This window comes from Thalia democratica, chromosome 1 (genome assembly GCF_965202585.1).
Source record: "Thalia democratica chromosome 1, ktThaDemo2.hap1.1, whole genome shotgun sequence".
NCBI classification, from domain to species: Eukaryota; Metazoa; Chordata; class Thaliacea; order Salpida; family Salpidae; genus Thalia; species Thalia democratica.
Window position 1 is genome coordinate 109,842,812 of NC_139165.1, and position 16,710 is coordinate 109,859,521.

Consider the following 16,710-nt stretch of genomic DNA (forward strand, 5'->3'; position numbering starts at 1 on the left):
TTAAGGTCAAATTTTTCAATGCTTTTAAAAATTCACAAGAAATATAACTTTTCACTTATCTTAAAATCAGTTTTTCTAAGATCTTTGGGAATAGAATTTTTTTAATACTACAAACAGTTGGTAAAAAGAATTTTTTTTTAAATATATATAAAATTTGATTTAAAACTAAATAAATTTAAATTTAAAACTAATCAATTATGTCTTTTAGACTATAAATTAATTGTAAAAATTATGTTTTACAAGTTGCTATAAATTTATTCATGATGTGACTAAAGAAGTTTTAAAGTAACTTGCTACAAAAATTGATTATTTTTTAAATTTTATGGCTGATAGAATAACAAAGTTTGATTTGTTTGTTATATTTATTAAAAAAAACTACTTTTAATAAAAATTTTAAGTTTAGATAATTTAAACATACTTTTTGTGTAGTGAGATTAAAACTGTAATCACAGTATGAACTGTTTGTTTATTATTTATTTTATTTTTTTTTTTTTTTTTTTAAGTTATGTTGTTAATATTTTTTTATTCTTATAATTCAAATTTATTTTTATTTTATTAGCTGTTGCTTATTGCTATTTTTACAAAAATTTTTTATTCTTGAATCATTATCACTATAAAACAGGTTTAACTTTATGGTTTGTTAACAAAATGTTAGCATATGTCCTGGTAAAAATATCTGTCATAAGATTATATTACTGCGGTGCACTAACTAGTTGCGTACTGTTTGAGTCTAAATTCTTATGAAGTTAATAGGATTAAAAATTTTTCTTTATGGAGTTTTGCATTAACATCGGTGCGCATTTGCGATTACGCACCGAATCAGTATACATAATCGAATTAACTCGTTATAATTGGTATTCAAAATTTCGTTTTACTTTTCGAATAGTAGAATAGCATAGTTGCAAAAAGGCAAATTAAGCTGAAATAATAAATAATAAAGGATAAAGATATTGCATTTTTTTTTTGGATGGCACGCATGTGCCAGCGTCCCTCCCCACGCTACGCCACTGATAGATACCAACAATTTTGTAGTCTAAAATAAATATGTATGAAAATCATTGTTTACTTAGAAAATTTCCATGCAAAAGTTATAAAAAATAATTTGTTACTTTCCCTTTTTCACACATCTAAGACGTAAAATGTATAACAGTTTACTTTATTTATCTTTCGTCCAATATTTAAATTAATAAAGTCCAATGGTTAGACTTAATGTATTTCTAACAGTTCGATTTTACATGTCAACAAAATTAAAGCTAAATATTATTCAACATTATTAAATGATTTTGTAAAAAAAATAAAGTAAAACTTACGTTACTAACATATTCATACAATAATTTAATTTAACTACATTTATCTAATTATTTTAGATTAATAAATATCGTTATTAAAGGTTTTATTAAATTTTCAGCTGTGTAAATCAGCTTTTAATACAATTAAAAGTAAATGAAAGCATTTGTTAAAGTCAACTGCAAATATGTAAATCGTACAACAACATTTTGTCAAATTATTCAAATATATGAAAGTTTAGTTGTCGTGGGACCTAATGCAAATAACAAAAACCATCGTCGCGCTAAACTTCAAATATATATGTAAGATATATATTTATAGTACAAATACGTATTAACATATGTAAGAATATTTATACCATAATAACAAGCATCGTTATGTATGCATTTAAAAAACGTTAAAAAAAACAATCATTATTATGTATTAAAAAAAATGATATTAGTTTAACTAAACTACAAGGTTGCTTAAACGTTTAAATTAAAATTTCTTCCTTGGTGAGAGATTGAACATGATAAACCTCAAAAAATTTCTAAAAACTAAAAGATTAGTGTTGTAATTTAGAAAATTATTGTTTAATAAACTAATAAAAATAAAAACAATGTTTTAGATGTAGTGCATTTTATTGCTTTCATTGTTTGTAACATGCTGGACTAACACATTAAAAAATCATAAAAACACTATGATACTAAAAAAAACTTAAGTTATTCTGAAAAAAAAAAACATCGAAGTTTAAAACATTGAAGTAAAAGAAAGCTAGATTGCATGTTTATATGTAATACGATAATATAGTAAAGTTAATGTAAAAAGAGAAAAAAAAAAAAGTAAATGATACTTTTACTTCAAATTTTATCTTGAATAACTAGAAAACTAAACAAAAGAAAAAGGATGACGAATTGGTAGGTGGCTTTGTAATTTAAATAGTTATATACAAATATTTGGTTTTAAGTTATTAAACAAGGTTAATTAAGAATTTTTCAGGTCAGTTACAAGCCTAAACTAATACTTTTATGCTGCTACTTGTAGCAGCTACAAACTAGAACAACCACTATTAATTATCTTCTGAATATTATAGTTGTTCATAATAGTTCAGGTTAAAGTAATCGTTTGTTGTCACATGTAATTTAAAGTAAAATTAATAAAGTTTACCGTCTAATGTACTTAACATATAACATGTAAATGTTTATTTTATTATTCTACTTAAAATATTAAAATCATAGTCTTAAAATAAAATAATGATAAACTAGTAATAAAAATTAGATAAAAAAAATTGAAAACGAATAACTTTTTTTTAAGAAAATTCTTTTAGTTTTTTAAATTTTTGACAGAAATATACACGATGAATTTATTTTCAAATGTGAAACATTGTTAACATTATAGTGTTTGTTTATTTACTTTAGTTAGGTCATATCAAGTTGTAAACAAAAATTATATAAGCTAAACATACCTAATGAAATAAACATGTAATTAAAAAATTAAAAAAGTACAAAAAAATCCTTGAAATCTATAGAACGAAATCTCAAACATATTTTTTTTTACATTACTTTTGGAAACTAAAAACCGAAAAAAGCATGAATAACACTTTAATCAAATGGTAAAAGTTTTATTAATAAACAACATTCAGTTAAGGCTAACTCTGCTAAATTTCAATGTAGCAAAAAAAAGAGTGTAACCAAAGAACTTTTAAATTAGAAGTTTTCATACTTATGTTACTATATAATGTAAAAACCTATCTAAATGTAGTCTATTTTTATCAGATCCAATAATCAATCTCATCAAAATAATATTATTTTTTGTTTTTTACTTAAGCATTTATAAAATTAAAAAAAAAAATTGTTATACAAACCTAATATACATCTACAAATACAAAAACTTCACTCTAAGTTGCAATGTGTAAACTGAAATTAAAAATTTACATTGATTCTGTTATCTAACTCTTCATGTATTTTAGTGTTAAACTATTCTTGTTTTCATTAAAAAGGTATAAAAAATATTAGATTAGAAAAATTAGTTTTTAAATGTATTAATAAAATTAATAAGTGATTTTTTTGGAAGTTAATATTGTTTTTTTCATTTCATCAGGCGAACAAATTAAGTCTAACTTATACCTAATGTTTATAGATATTACAGTTTGATAAAAACATATGTAAACTCTCTTTAGATAAAAAAAATCTAAATTCAATAGGGTAAAGAAGAAATTTTTTTATAATATAATTCTTAAATAACAACAAACGTAATGCTAACTTAGTGATAATAAAAAAATAAAATTACTGTATTTAATGTTGTTCTATCTTTCGTATAATATAAAACAAGCCTTTTATAGTTCAAAGACGATACTAACTAAAAAAAAACAACAAGTTTAATCACTTTTATAAAGTGTTTAATGTCTACTTTACTACAAATATATTAAGCTTGATATTTAAAATAAAACTACATTTTTTTAAAATTTATTTTATTTTTTTTTAACATTTTAAAGTGTTCGTTGCATGTACTTAAATTTTTATTTTATATCATGTTCAAATAAAATTTGTTTAATGATTTATTACTATTTTTACTTACTATATTAAATGATGATAAACTGGTTTCCTAGTTTTGTAATGTAAATTGTAGAACACATGTTTAAGTTACCAAACAATGTTAATTAAGATTTAATTCAGGGTTTTTACAGATCTAATCTAACAATTTATGATGCTAATTGTTTCGGCTACAAATTCAAGATTGAAAACCTTATTAAATAATGAATGTTTTAGTTGTTATTAATAGTTCAGGTTTAAGTAATCGTTTTTTCTAACGGATAAACTAAAGTGAAATATTTATTATACTCATTAGCTCACATGTTCTTTAACAAATCAAAAATAGTGATTCGATTTTCCAATAAAGTAAAAAGTAATATATAAATAGTATAAAAATCAAAATATTTTAAAATTATAAAGAAAAAATCAAGTTTGTTCTACAAACTTAAGATTTAAAGACGTTTATATATATTAATGTTTGCTAAAAAAACATCTTAACTCTTTATCTGGTAAAAATATCTAAACTCTATAGAGTATAGAGGAAAGTTTTTTGAAAATAGTTATTTAATAACAACAAACGCATAATGCAACCTTTGTGGTAATATATAATCAAAATTACTAGAATCAACTTTTTGTATATTTCGTATTATAAAAAATCCTTAGATAATTCTAAGACGGTATTAATAAAAAAAATTAAAAAACATTAAAACTTTTATAAACTATTCAATGTTTTACTCCTTGTATATTAAACTTAAAATTTGACTTTAAACTACTTATTTTTGTTAGAAGTTTTTTTTATCTTTTTTAAACGTTTTTTAGTGTTCGTTGCCTGTACTTAACTTTTAATTTTGTATCTTATTGAACTAAAAATAATTTGTTAATATTATTTATCATATTAGAGGATAATAAATAGGTTTGATAATTTTATAGTGTTAACTATTGTTTACAAGTATTTATTTTTAAGTGATAAACGATGTAAATTAAGACTTTATTCAGAGTTAATTAAAGATCTATTCTACACTTTTTTATGCTGCTACTTGTAGCAGCTACAAACTCAAAAAAAGAATAAGCACTCAAATACATATATTTTAGTTTTTACTAAAAGTTAAGGTTGAAGTAATCGTTTGTTGATCATGTAACTTTAAATTAAAACGTTTAAACATAAATAACTAATTAAAAAAAGGTTTATTAGTTAATTTCGTTAAGCTATTCATCACAGTAAACTTACTAAAAAATAATACTAATATAGTGCAAATTTAGTTACAAAGAGTAATTTCGAAATACATAGCTGAAAATGGTTAAGTTATAAAGCATAAAAGTATGTTTAAATTACAGTTGAATTATACTTAGCTGTCTTGAAGTTGTTTTTAAAACAAAACAGTTAAAACAAAAACATGTAATATAGAAGAAACTTTACCTGAAACAAAACTAAACAAAAATTTAATAAAAAGTACATCACAAAAATACGACTTTATTTAGTTTTAACTTAAATAAACGCATAAACAAACAAATTACATTTAGAACTAAACTATCTTAAATCAATATAATCGATAATGTTTAGTTTTAGCTTCTAAATAAGGGGTGGGCAACGTAAATAATAGAAGGGCCAGATCCAAAAAAATATTCCTTAGCGGGCCGGAGTATTTCAAGTAAGTGATCTACCGGATTCAGTTGGATTCTTTTTAATATCCGGATCTTTATTCAAAAATGTTACCCGGGTCCGTTTAAATACTAGTTTTAGACAAGGTTTCGTATCCGAATAAAACTAATTTAATTGGATCCAGCTGGATACTAATTGATCTGGTGTTTTCAAAATTTTGATTCAATTTATTAATTACCAAGGTTCTCAAGTATGCAATTTTAAGTTAATTTTTATTAAGTACTCATAATTCTCTATTTATTATAACTCTGGGCCAAATTAATACTATTTAATTTTATAAAAAACAATAATTACTTACTATAAGTTAATCGAGCCTAAAATTTCAAACTAAAACATTAGAAACTTTGAACTATTCGAAATTATTTAATTTTGGTAATCATTGGCTCGAGGCTACATTAATAATATTATTCAGAAGTTAGCTAAAATTACAAAATTAGACTACTATCTTTTAATTAAAAAAACTTATAAAGATTCATTCAAAATTTTGTTAGATTGTAAACTATTATTACAACATGCACAAATTAATTTCCTAAACAAATCATTATTAAAGTTAATGAGATAATGTTTTGAAATATTATCATCAGTTGGTCATCATTAAACTTAACTATTCAATTAATCAAAAATTCCTTAATTATAATATCAATAGCAGAAAAGAGTGCAAACTGTAGTCTCAATTAAGAGTATTCTAGTAAAGTGTAAAGTTTAGCAGTTTTACTTTAAGTAGATGTCAATGTTATTAAATACTAATTTTCTTAACATTTATAAGAACAACTCACTACACATCTGGAAAAGACGTCAATTTTTTATAAATATCATTATAATAGGTAAGTTCATCAAAGTTAGTTCAGCAAACAATTTTTTTTGGATAATTAATTAAACTGAATTAAAACAGAACAAGTTACTATACCAAAAATGTGTTTTTATTACTACAAAAATTAAAAGCCATTTTTAAAAACATTTCAGGTTAAAGTCTTACAGTTTATTTTGTGAGAATAATTTAAAAAAGGTTATGTACAAATTTTATAATATTTACATTGGCTTGTAGGATTTCATATAAACTTTGAAAACTCCTATTTGTCTGTATTGTATCCAATCGCGGGCCAAACAATTTTTGTCCGCTGGCCGATTTCCATTCAAATTAAAAAATGGATTTGGGGCGGGCCGTACGTTGCCTACCCCTATTCTAGATTAGCAAAATGTTGTTTCCTACACGTTAGGTTTGTTACACTTAAATTCAAACTCATTACCTATTTTACTAAAACTAAATTTGATAGCTACAGCCAATAGGAGTTGATAAAAAAAAAGTTTCCATTAATTCGCATATAGTTTTTTCAGTTTTATTAATTCAGTTACTTTGTTGTTATTTTTGTAAAAGGGACAGTCGGAAGAAAATTGATTGCTATTAAAACTTTCAAGACATGTATTAAAATCTAAAAAGCATATACTTTGAATAATGTAGTCTTAGAAAATTTTACCAAATAAAAAAATAGTTTTATTTAGAGAAATCGAAAGCAAGCATTGAACTTTAAACTACTTACACTTTATATTGTAGCTATACTTAAGTTTTAAATTTTGTAAAAAAAATAGTAATGATCTCTAATGTTAACACAACAAGCAATCTGTAAGTTTTTTAAAAATAAATCTTAAAAATATTAATCTGTAATAATAGCTATCAAAACTAGAATAAAAGAAAGTCATTATGTTAAAAAAAAATTTAACCATAAAAATGCAAGTGCATTAGAAATACAATATTTTTTTTCATAGCTACAAGTAAACATTTATTTTCTAGTTATCTTTACTTCTTTATTAATAACTTTTTTATGAAACTTTAAAACATGGTTAGTATGTAAAAAACTACTAATCAATTGCTGTTTTTTTTTCTTATTTAACTCAAATAAATTTAGTTAAAATCGATAACTTTTTGTATAAAATTAAATTTAAACAATCGTTCATAAATTGTGAAGTTTAATAAAAAAATAGATCCGAAACTATAAGTGCTAGTTAGAGTTTTTATTTTTTTATTTACTATTTATATTTGTTTTGAATTAATTAAAGTTCTGAAGTTCTTTAATGTTTGATTGTGGTTACACAAAAATTAGAAAGAAAAGCAAAGTAAAAAAGTAATTTTAAGTAACACTGTTTCTCGAAATATTAGTATGCATCTCTTAAGGCTAAATACTAAGTAACAAACTTATAAAAAGACAAAATGATTATAGTTTAAAAAAAAAATAGATTGTCTTTTAACTTAAACTTAAGTAACTTGAAGTTATCTGTTTTAATAAAAAAAAAGTAACACGTTACTTAAATGTATGTTACATTGCTATTACTTACATAATTAAAGCTTTGCTGTTTTAAAAATGACTTTGTTGACAACTGTTTTTTTAAATTTTGTTTTATAAGGTTGTTATTTTAAATTTTAATACGCTAGTTAATAATAATAAATTATAAATAAATTAACTATTAAAACCAAGTTTAGTATTATTTCTAAATAAAATATTTAATGTTAAATCAAAATACCAGAACCTTCAAATAAAATTGAAAAATAGTGGAAGTTGTTTTAAAAGCTTTAGTGACGTAACATGTAAAAAAAAGTATTTTTTTGACAAAGCATATATTTATAAAAATATACTTTTGGGCGATTGTAAATGTTTTACAAATTGCTGCGCCTGAAACAGCCAATTTTAAAAGCTGTTTTCTAAACAGCTCATTTACTATTATCATTTTATTATATGTACTATTTATTGTTTAGTTATATTTTAATAAGTTTTCTAAAAAATATTTAAATAATTGTTGAAATCAAATTTAATTGTGATAGTATGGAATTTTTTCTTTGTTTTATATTTTTTTTTTAACTATTAGATCTATAGTTTATAAAAGTATATACAGAAGCTCTAGTTTTAAATTAAGATAAAAAACAGAACACCTTAATTGTTAATAATTGAACTATATAGGGATTTAAAAAAAAATAAACTTAAGCTAAAAAAAATTGAACTTTAAATTATGAAAATTACATAACTGTCTTCTTGTAACTGTTTAAAAATTTTAGGTGCACAAACATATTAAAATCAAAAGAATTTAGAAATACTTCAGAAAATACTAACAGAACGCGAAGTATTAATAAATAATCTAATTCTTTAACTTTAGATAAAATATTTCAAATACAAAACTAGGTCCTGTTAGTATTGACAAGGTGACAGTTTCTCCTTACATTGTGATATAGCATGTGTAACAAAAACTTATATATATTTATACATTATAGTCATTTTTCTTAACATATTTTGTTTTCGAAAAGACGTTAAAAGGTATTCAAATGATATGCGACTCGATAACAGTAAAGTTTGTTGTGCACCAAATCCAAAAGCCAAATACTCTGAGCGTTTTATGAACATGTAATACAGTACATCATTTATATTAACAATAATTAATATTTTTACACTCAAAAATTACTTTTTGTCTATTTTATATATCTTATCTTTATTTCATATTTATATTAAAGTTAAAACAAAACATAATAACTTTTTAGTTACATCATTCATTGCTGTAACGTTAAAATTTAGTTTTAATATTTTATATGGTTTATTTTACATTTATATACTTGTTTAACTTGTTTTTTTTTAATGATTATATTTTTGAATTAACCATGTTTCTTAATAAAAAATTTAAAACATTTTAAAGTTTTATAATAAAACATTAAACCAATTTATTTTTGTAAAAACAATACACATACAATTTTTTATGTTATATATAAAATTTAGTTTAAATGAAACTTAAACTTTTTTTTAAAGTTTGTATGATTTTTGTAAAATCAGATAAAAGTCCTGGTTTTCCTTTTTTATTTTTAGTTGGTTATTTAATCCTGTGATGATTTATTTTTATAATAGATTAATTTAAAAATAGTTGTTAACCTTTGATTAGAATTTTACTTGTCAAAGTAAAATATAAAATATTGAACATCTTAAATCAATTTATATGTTAATTTGTTTGAGGTTTTTCATTTACTTCCATTTCTGAAAGTTATAAACTTTATTCATTAGACTTTTATTAATTTCTTTATTGTTTACTAAAATATGTACAACATTATGTCAAATGTTTTGCGAAAATACGGCTTGTGCGTAAAACGATGTTGAATCTTTAAAATTTAAACACAACATACCATTTTTATTAAAAGTCTATTTTAATACTAAGTGTAATGAAACACTTTGTATATAAAAATATATATCATTACAAATAATTATCATTTAAAAACTTAGCTTATTCATTCTGTGTTTTTAGCTTTTCATTAATCTACTTCTAACTCTCTTTTTTAAATACTAGTTACTATTTTTATAAATTTAATCTTTTAAAAAAAAAAAAACCTTGTTTTTTGAAGAAACGTTTAAAGAATTCTTATTTAAAATAAAAATTGTTTATTACTTCTTTTCGGAGAAGTTACATATTTTAAAACTTAAAATTGAACCAGTTAAGAATATTGAAGCAACTGTAAATAAAAGCATAAAGAATTAAACATTTAAGATAGTTTAACTTTATCATTAATAAATTTCACTTCTTTTAATTTCACTTCTTTTAGAACTGCGTTATTGCATAGCACTGCATTCAAATGATTTAAATTTACAAACTAGTTTTCAACTTACTATTTTAACATTATTTTCTAAAATATTTCTCTAGAAGCTACAAATTTAACTATATGATTCATGTTAAATAAAATTAAAAGTATTAATTTAAAATAAATAAATAAAAATGCGTGTTTGTGACTAACGTTTTGTTACATTAATAATAATTTAAGAGATGTATGACATTAAAATGCTATTTTAGTCAGTCAAAAACTCAAGTCAAAAACACGAAAATTCAAATAGTTTCTTATTATTATGATATTGTCTAATATATAGTAAAACAAACATTACTCATTCTACATAAAGTTTTAAGCTTACTTGACTAAATGCTTTTAATAGTTTAAGAAATTGAGTAAAATAAAATACACTTCTAAGAATAATGAGTTTAGTCTTTAGCAATGCTTAAAGAGAGTTTAGATAAATTACTTTGCACCAAACTGTTATAATTATAATACTATAAACAATTTAAATTTGTTAATCGCACTTTTTAAAATAACTGAAAAATCTATATAATTTTGAAAACAAGTGTTTTTATTTCTACTAAAATAAAACCTAAAAATTTGTAATGGCATTACATATCTATACAACGAATTGAAATAAAAAACATGAAAAAATGTTATTACTTAAAGTAAACGCATACTTCAAGATAAACTTTAATACACAGTTATTACCGTTTTATTTGGGGTACTTTTACGCCCTGATTTTGTAGCTCATTTAAGTAAAAGTTTAAAAAATTGACTAATTTAGGATTAACTCAGCTTGTTCGATTTTTAAATAGCCTTGAACTAAAAATGTGAAATTCGTAGAAGCAATAAAAGTTTTAAATTTTTTAATTTTTATTTGTTATATAGTTCAAAAAGCATTAAATAACTTCAACTTAATTATTATTGTTGTAGTTAATGCGGAAAAAAGTATTTTTTTTATGAACTAACAATTTTTATCGTTAAATGTAATAAAATAAATAATAATTAACTCATTACACAATTAAAGTGTCAACTATGTAGCCTTTAGATTAAAAATAAAATGATAAGTTCAAGAAATTAATTTGTATGAGATAAATATATTGCTTTTTAATATAATTTAAGTGTTATCAAAACCTTTGTTTCTAAAAGTTGAGAAGTAATTTGTGAAGGACTGGAATACCATAAGTGGTAGCTTCAAATTTTTTGTTTGTTTTTACATAAAAATTGTTATTCTCTTTTGACACTATTTAAAAAGTTGTATCTTCAGAAAAATTGAATTAAAAATAAAATCTAAATTTTGTAAACAGGTTTAGCTAAGAATAATTATTTTCTATAAACAAATAAAAAAGCTATGTGTACAAGTTTATTTTAGTACAGAAATTACAAAAAATGCAAAAATGTAAAATTATAGTACGTTAAAATGTTTTAGGTAAATGTTAAAGTTTGTTTTATTTTTTTTTTTCATTTTATGTGTTATTCTGTACAGTTAAATATTTATGTTAAAAAAGGTTACTTTTAATTTTTTAATACTGAGAGTTGTACAAACACTATGACAGCACCATCAGTTTTTACGTAATGTTTAATTTTACTATCATTTATAAATATTAACACCTTGATTAACTTGTTTCAATTATAATATCGAACGAAAATTAGAATAAACCTCGAATTTATAGTTTTACAAAATTACTTTAATTGTTTTTTCATTTTTACATACCTTCTTATCTTGGAGCTGACACTGACTATAAACAATTTACATAGTTTTATTTAAGATGTTCTTTAAATCATAAATTGTAGTTTAGTCAAATAAATTTAAAACTGTAGTTTTTTATATTAGATTTTATATAATCTATAAGCTAAAAAATCTATCATTATATAATCTAAGTTTAAAGAATATTTACCAACAGTTCTTTAATTAAAACATTAATATTGTAAACGTATTTAATTTATGATAATTTGTATTTATGAGGTATTTTTTACATGATTTTTTTTTATATGATTTGCTGATTTTGTAAATTATGAATTATATATACTAACTTATAAGTTATAATACAAGGTTAATTAAGATTTTATTCAGGTAAATTACAGATTTAACCTAATATTTTTATGGTGCTACTTCAAGCAGTTACAAACTCAAAAAAGAAGACTAACAGAAAAAAATAATTATTTTAGTTCTTAGTAATAGTTAAGGTTGAAGTTATCCTTTGTTGTTACTTAAAATTTAGATTAAATCATTTATACCATTCATAAACTGAAAAGTTTTTTATTAAATCAATAATTATAATATTAATTCAGTTTTTCAATTGTAAGTTCGATATCTAAACTTAAATTGTATTTAACTTGATTTTACCTGTTTTAAAAAATATTAACTATAAAGCTAATAATACCAAAAATACGCTTACTTATATACAAATGTTAGAGAAGAATTTGATTTTAAGTTTAATCTAAACAATTTGAACGTTTTCAGCTTCAGAATTATTTGTAACTTATTGAGTCGAATTAAAATACTCAGTATAAAGTAATTAGAACTAGAAACATACATGTTAAACTCTGTCCATCTTAAAAAGTAAAAAAATTGTTAATAGTTATAATAAGTCTAAACAAAAATTCTAAAACTTGAAAGTTGTTGAAAACTTTTAAATCCAATAATTTTCTTAAAGTAACAAAATTTATTAACAACTGTGTACAATAAAGATGAAAAATACTTAAAAAATAATTAATTAGTTACTACAAGAAACGCACAATATGTGTAAACTAAATTAAGAGTGTAAATTAATTATTTTCTTTACTTTATTATATCGGTAGTTTTTTAAATTTTAAATAAATAATAAAAGTATAATGTGTTAAAGTGAGTAATTGTTGCTATACCATAAAGATTATGGAATAGACTATTTGATCAGTTTGGATATGCTCACTTAATACTATAGCTCGATAGTAAAAAAAAAAAAGTTGTGCACCAGGTCCAAAATCCAAGTACTCTGAGCGTTTTATGTACATGTAATACAGTACACTTTTACATTAGCAATAATTAATATTTTTACACTCAAAAATTACTTTTTTGTCCATTTTGTATATTTTAGTTATAACAAAACATAATAAATTTGTAGTTATTTCATTATATTGCTGTAATATTAAAATAGTTTTTATAATTTAGTTTTAACTTTTTATATGGTTGTCAATAAAGTTCATCTAATATCAATAACTTATCATTTAAATTATTTGTTTTTACTTTTTATTTGTAAGTTTTATTTATTGCATCACTGTACTTTTTAATAAGTTTTTTGAAATTTGTTTTTACTCTCTATGAAAACGACGCATAGCCGATCCCGGCTAATAGAGAGCCGTTTACTTAATATTATTTATATAAAAATATATAAGCACGAATAAATTCGTGAAATATTTGTCAAAAATTCTAACCTTAAACCAGTACAACTTTACTATTGATTATTTTTACAATGTAATGAATATATGCTATTAAAATATATTTAGACGTTTTTATTAAATTTTTATACATTTTTTTAATATCTTACTCTTGTTTAAATATGTTCATATGGGTATGGTTGTTGTTACTTTACATGAAATAATGTTTTTTTTATTGCCAAATAGATTTTTTTCGAAATATAATTATAAAATCAATTTGTCTTTACTTATATGGTTAAAATAGAAAATAAACCTAAAATCATTGTTCAAATATCATTATATTATTTAAACTAAACATACAAGTTTCTGTGTGTAAAACATTTACTTCGTCAAGACTGTAATAGATATTAAAAAAAAAATTAGTCAAAACCATGTTTTCAAATATTTTAATAAAATAACAAATAAGTTTATTGATAGGTACAATGAAATTTATAACATATTAAAACTTATTAAAGTTTGTGAACCAAGTTTGTAATTCAATTTAAATTTAAATTTGTATTTAAGTTATATTTCTATTTTTTAACGCCAAAAAAAAAAATTACTTTATTTTACGAAAACTTATATAAAATGTGCTATATTTAATTAAATTTTTTATAAATAATAACGAAACACACTACTATCTATTGATCAATTACATAAAATCCTATCAATTCTTTTTTAAGTATGTTATCAAAAAAGAATTCCTCAAATATAAGATCTAATTTTTAGATTTTTAAATACGAAAATAAAATATCTAGACTTTTTATTTAGTAACAACTTTTATAATTTTTTAAACAATCTATTATCAGTTTATACTACTTATTATACTTAAAAATTATTATATTGTTCTTGATAGAAAGTGTATATTATAGTTCGTTGAAATAATTGAAAATAAATCTTAAACTAGTTTTGTCTATGAAAGCTACAAACTTTAAAAGTAAAACTAAATGTAGGTTTTAGATATTTTATAAAATTATTAAAATGTTTAATACAACGTTTACTGCTACGCTAATATTTAACAAACTTTGCTTATTGTCTTATTATTCTTTGAAAATAGATTCAATTTTTATGCTAACAATATTAGTTAGTTTGCTAAAAGGTAAGTTTATAAATCACATTTATGATTCTTATAAAGTCTCATATAGTTTAACAACTAAAAGATTCGAGAAATTACTTTTTTTTTATCTAAACCACCTTAACCACCTAAACAACCAATTTATTACAAAATACAAGATTTTAATATTTTTAAGCTAGGTTTATGTGCTTACTTTAATAAAAAAACAGTATATATGTTTATAAATAGTTGGTTTCCTTTATATTTTCCTTGTTATAATACTTATTTTTAGTATAAGTTTTATTAGATATACTTTTTATAACATAGGATTTACATTTAAAACTCAATATTTACTAATAAAGTCTATACCGCGTTTAACAGTTAGTAATATCTTAAAAATCAATATATATAAAGCGTAAAAAACAATTATTTTGAAGTTTGTTTAAAGCTGTAAATATTGAACACACATAAATTTAAAGTTTAAATTCTTCAAAAGTGTTAAATTTAAACAAAATTAACACCATTTAACAAAGGAAATAAGTTAAACCAAGTAAATATAAATATTAAAATATTACACCAAAAAATTCTATATTTATAAATTTATTTCAACTTAGCAATCTATACGCTAAACTTTCATTAAGTTTTAGTTTTTTTTGTGTCGAAAAATTTCAAAAAACGTAACAAAAGTTTGTTAATAAAAACAGTATTTTCATATATTAACTTGTTCTAAATCTATCAACAAAATTGTTTTGAATATTTCACATATTGGAGAAAATATACATAAAAAACTAAGATTTCAACATATATTCTAGAATGCTACTACAAAAACTAAACATAAGATTGTAAACAAACATTGGTAATAAAATTTTATCTATTTAAAACTGAGTTAAAAGTATCGGTAATTAAGCCTCTTATTTACGTATCACTCTAATACCAAAAATAATAGTTCAGTATATTTGTTTATATTTATAAATTTTATGGTATTTTTAACTCGTTACAATAAAGCTTAGTTTGTAGCTTCTATAAGTAGCTCCCTACATAATGAAATATTAATAACTTAAATATTTTTTTATCGTATGAAAGTTTTAAACTTGTTTTTTTTATAGTATAATGTTTTCTCAACATACTAATAAATTTATGTCTGATCGTCAAAAAAAAGATTTAGCTTCTAATAACAGGATAACTTAATTTACTCAATTATAAAAAAACTAGACCTTTGTAGTAAGTTATTTTGTTTATTTTGTCAACAATATTTATAAGTTTTCCTACGTCATGTTGTGTCAAAAAGAGGTTACTAACAGATAATAGGGTAACAAAGCAGTTAAAAGTCTTAGATTGTTTTTAAAATGCAAAAAGTGGTTTATCGAAACAGTTTGTAGCTTCTCAAAAGAAAAAGCAAAACATAAACAATCCGTTATAAACTGTTTGCTTCCTTAATTTTTTGTTGAGATTGTTAGTTTTTTTGAATGGCAAGAATTAAAAAAATCAATATTTTACATTTTAAAATATAATGCAATTGGCAACTACTAAAATACTAAATTAAAAAAACAAAAAAAAATCTTGTTTTTTAGTCGTAAGTGTTTATAAATATAATGTAGTTTTTAGAATAGAATAACTTCAAAGTTGCTTACTTTATAAACGAACGCTGTACTTAAATATTAATTAACATAAGTATTCAAAAGTTTTCTAAATATGTAGAAAATAAGAAGAAAGAAAGAGTGTCGACAACATTAAATTTTTTAGGTTTTAGTAATAAAAGTAAAACAAACCGTATAACACTACTTTAACGGTCAAAAGGTAATGCATATTTATGTTTATAGTCCTAATGTGATTAAAGGGCTTTCAAGATTTGGAAAAAGTTAAAACTATAATAAATATTCTTATTATATATAATATATATATAAAAATACTATTATAAGCAGTAACATTTACTTTTTTCAACTATATGTTCTTGAAAACATTTCTAGTAGTGTAGCTTGTCGGTTTTTCGCAAATTTTTTTTATTTATTTTGAAATTTTATTACAGGCGTATTATAGTTTTTCAAAATTGTTTTTACCTAGATTAAATTTCATTTCTACTGTAAAATGTAAAATGTTCAGTACTCAATAGAACAGAACAGTGCATAAAAAGTACCATAACCATAAATTTTTAAAAATTACTCGAAGTTAACACTCACTAAAATAGTGCGTACTTAAAAGTAAATTTGCTTATTAAAAAGTTTAAGAGAAA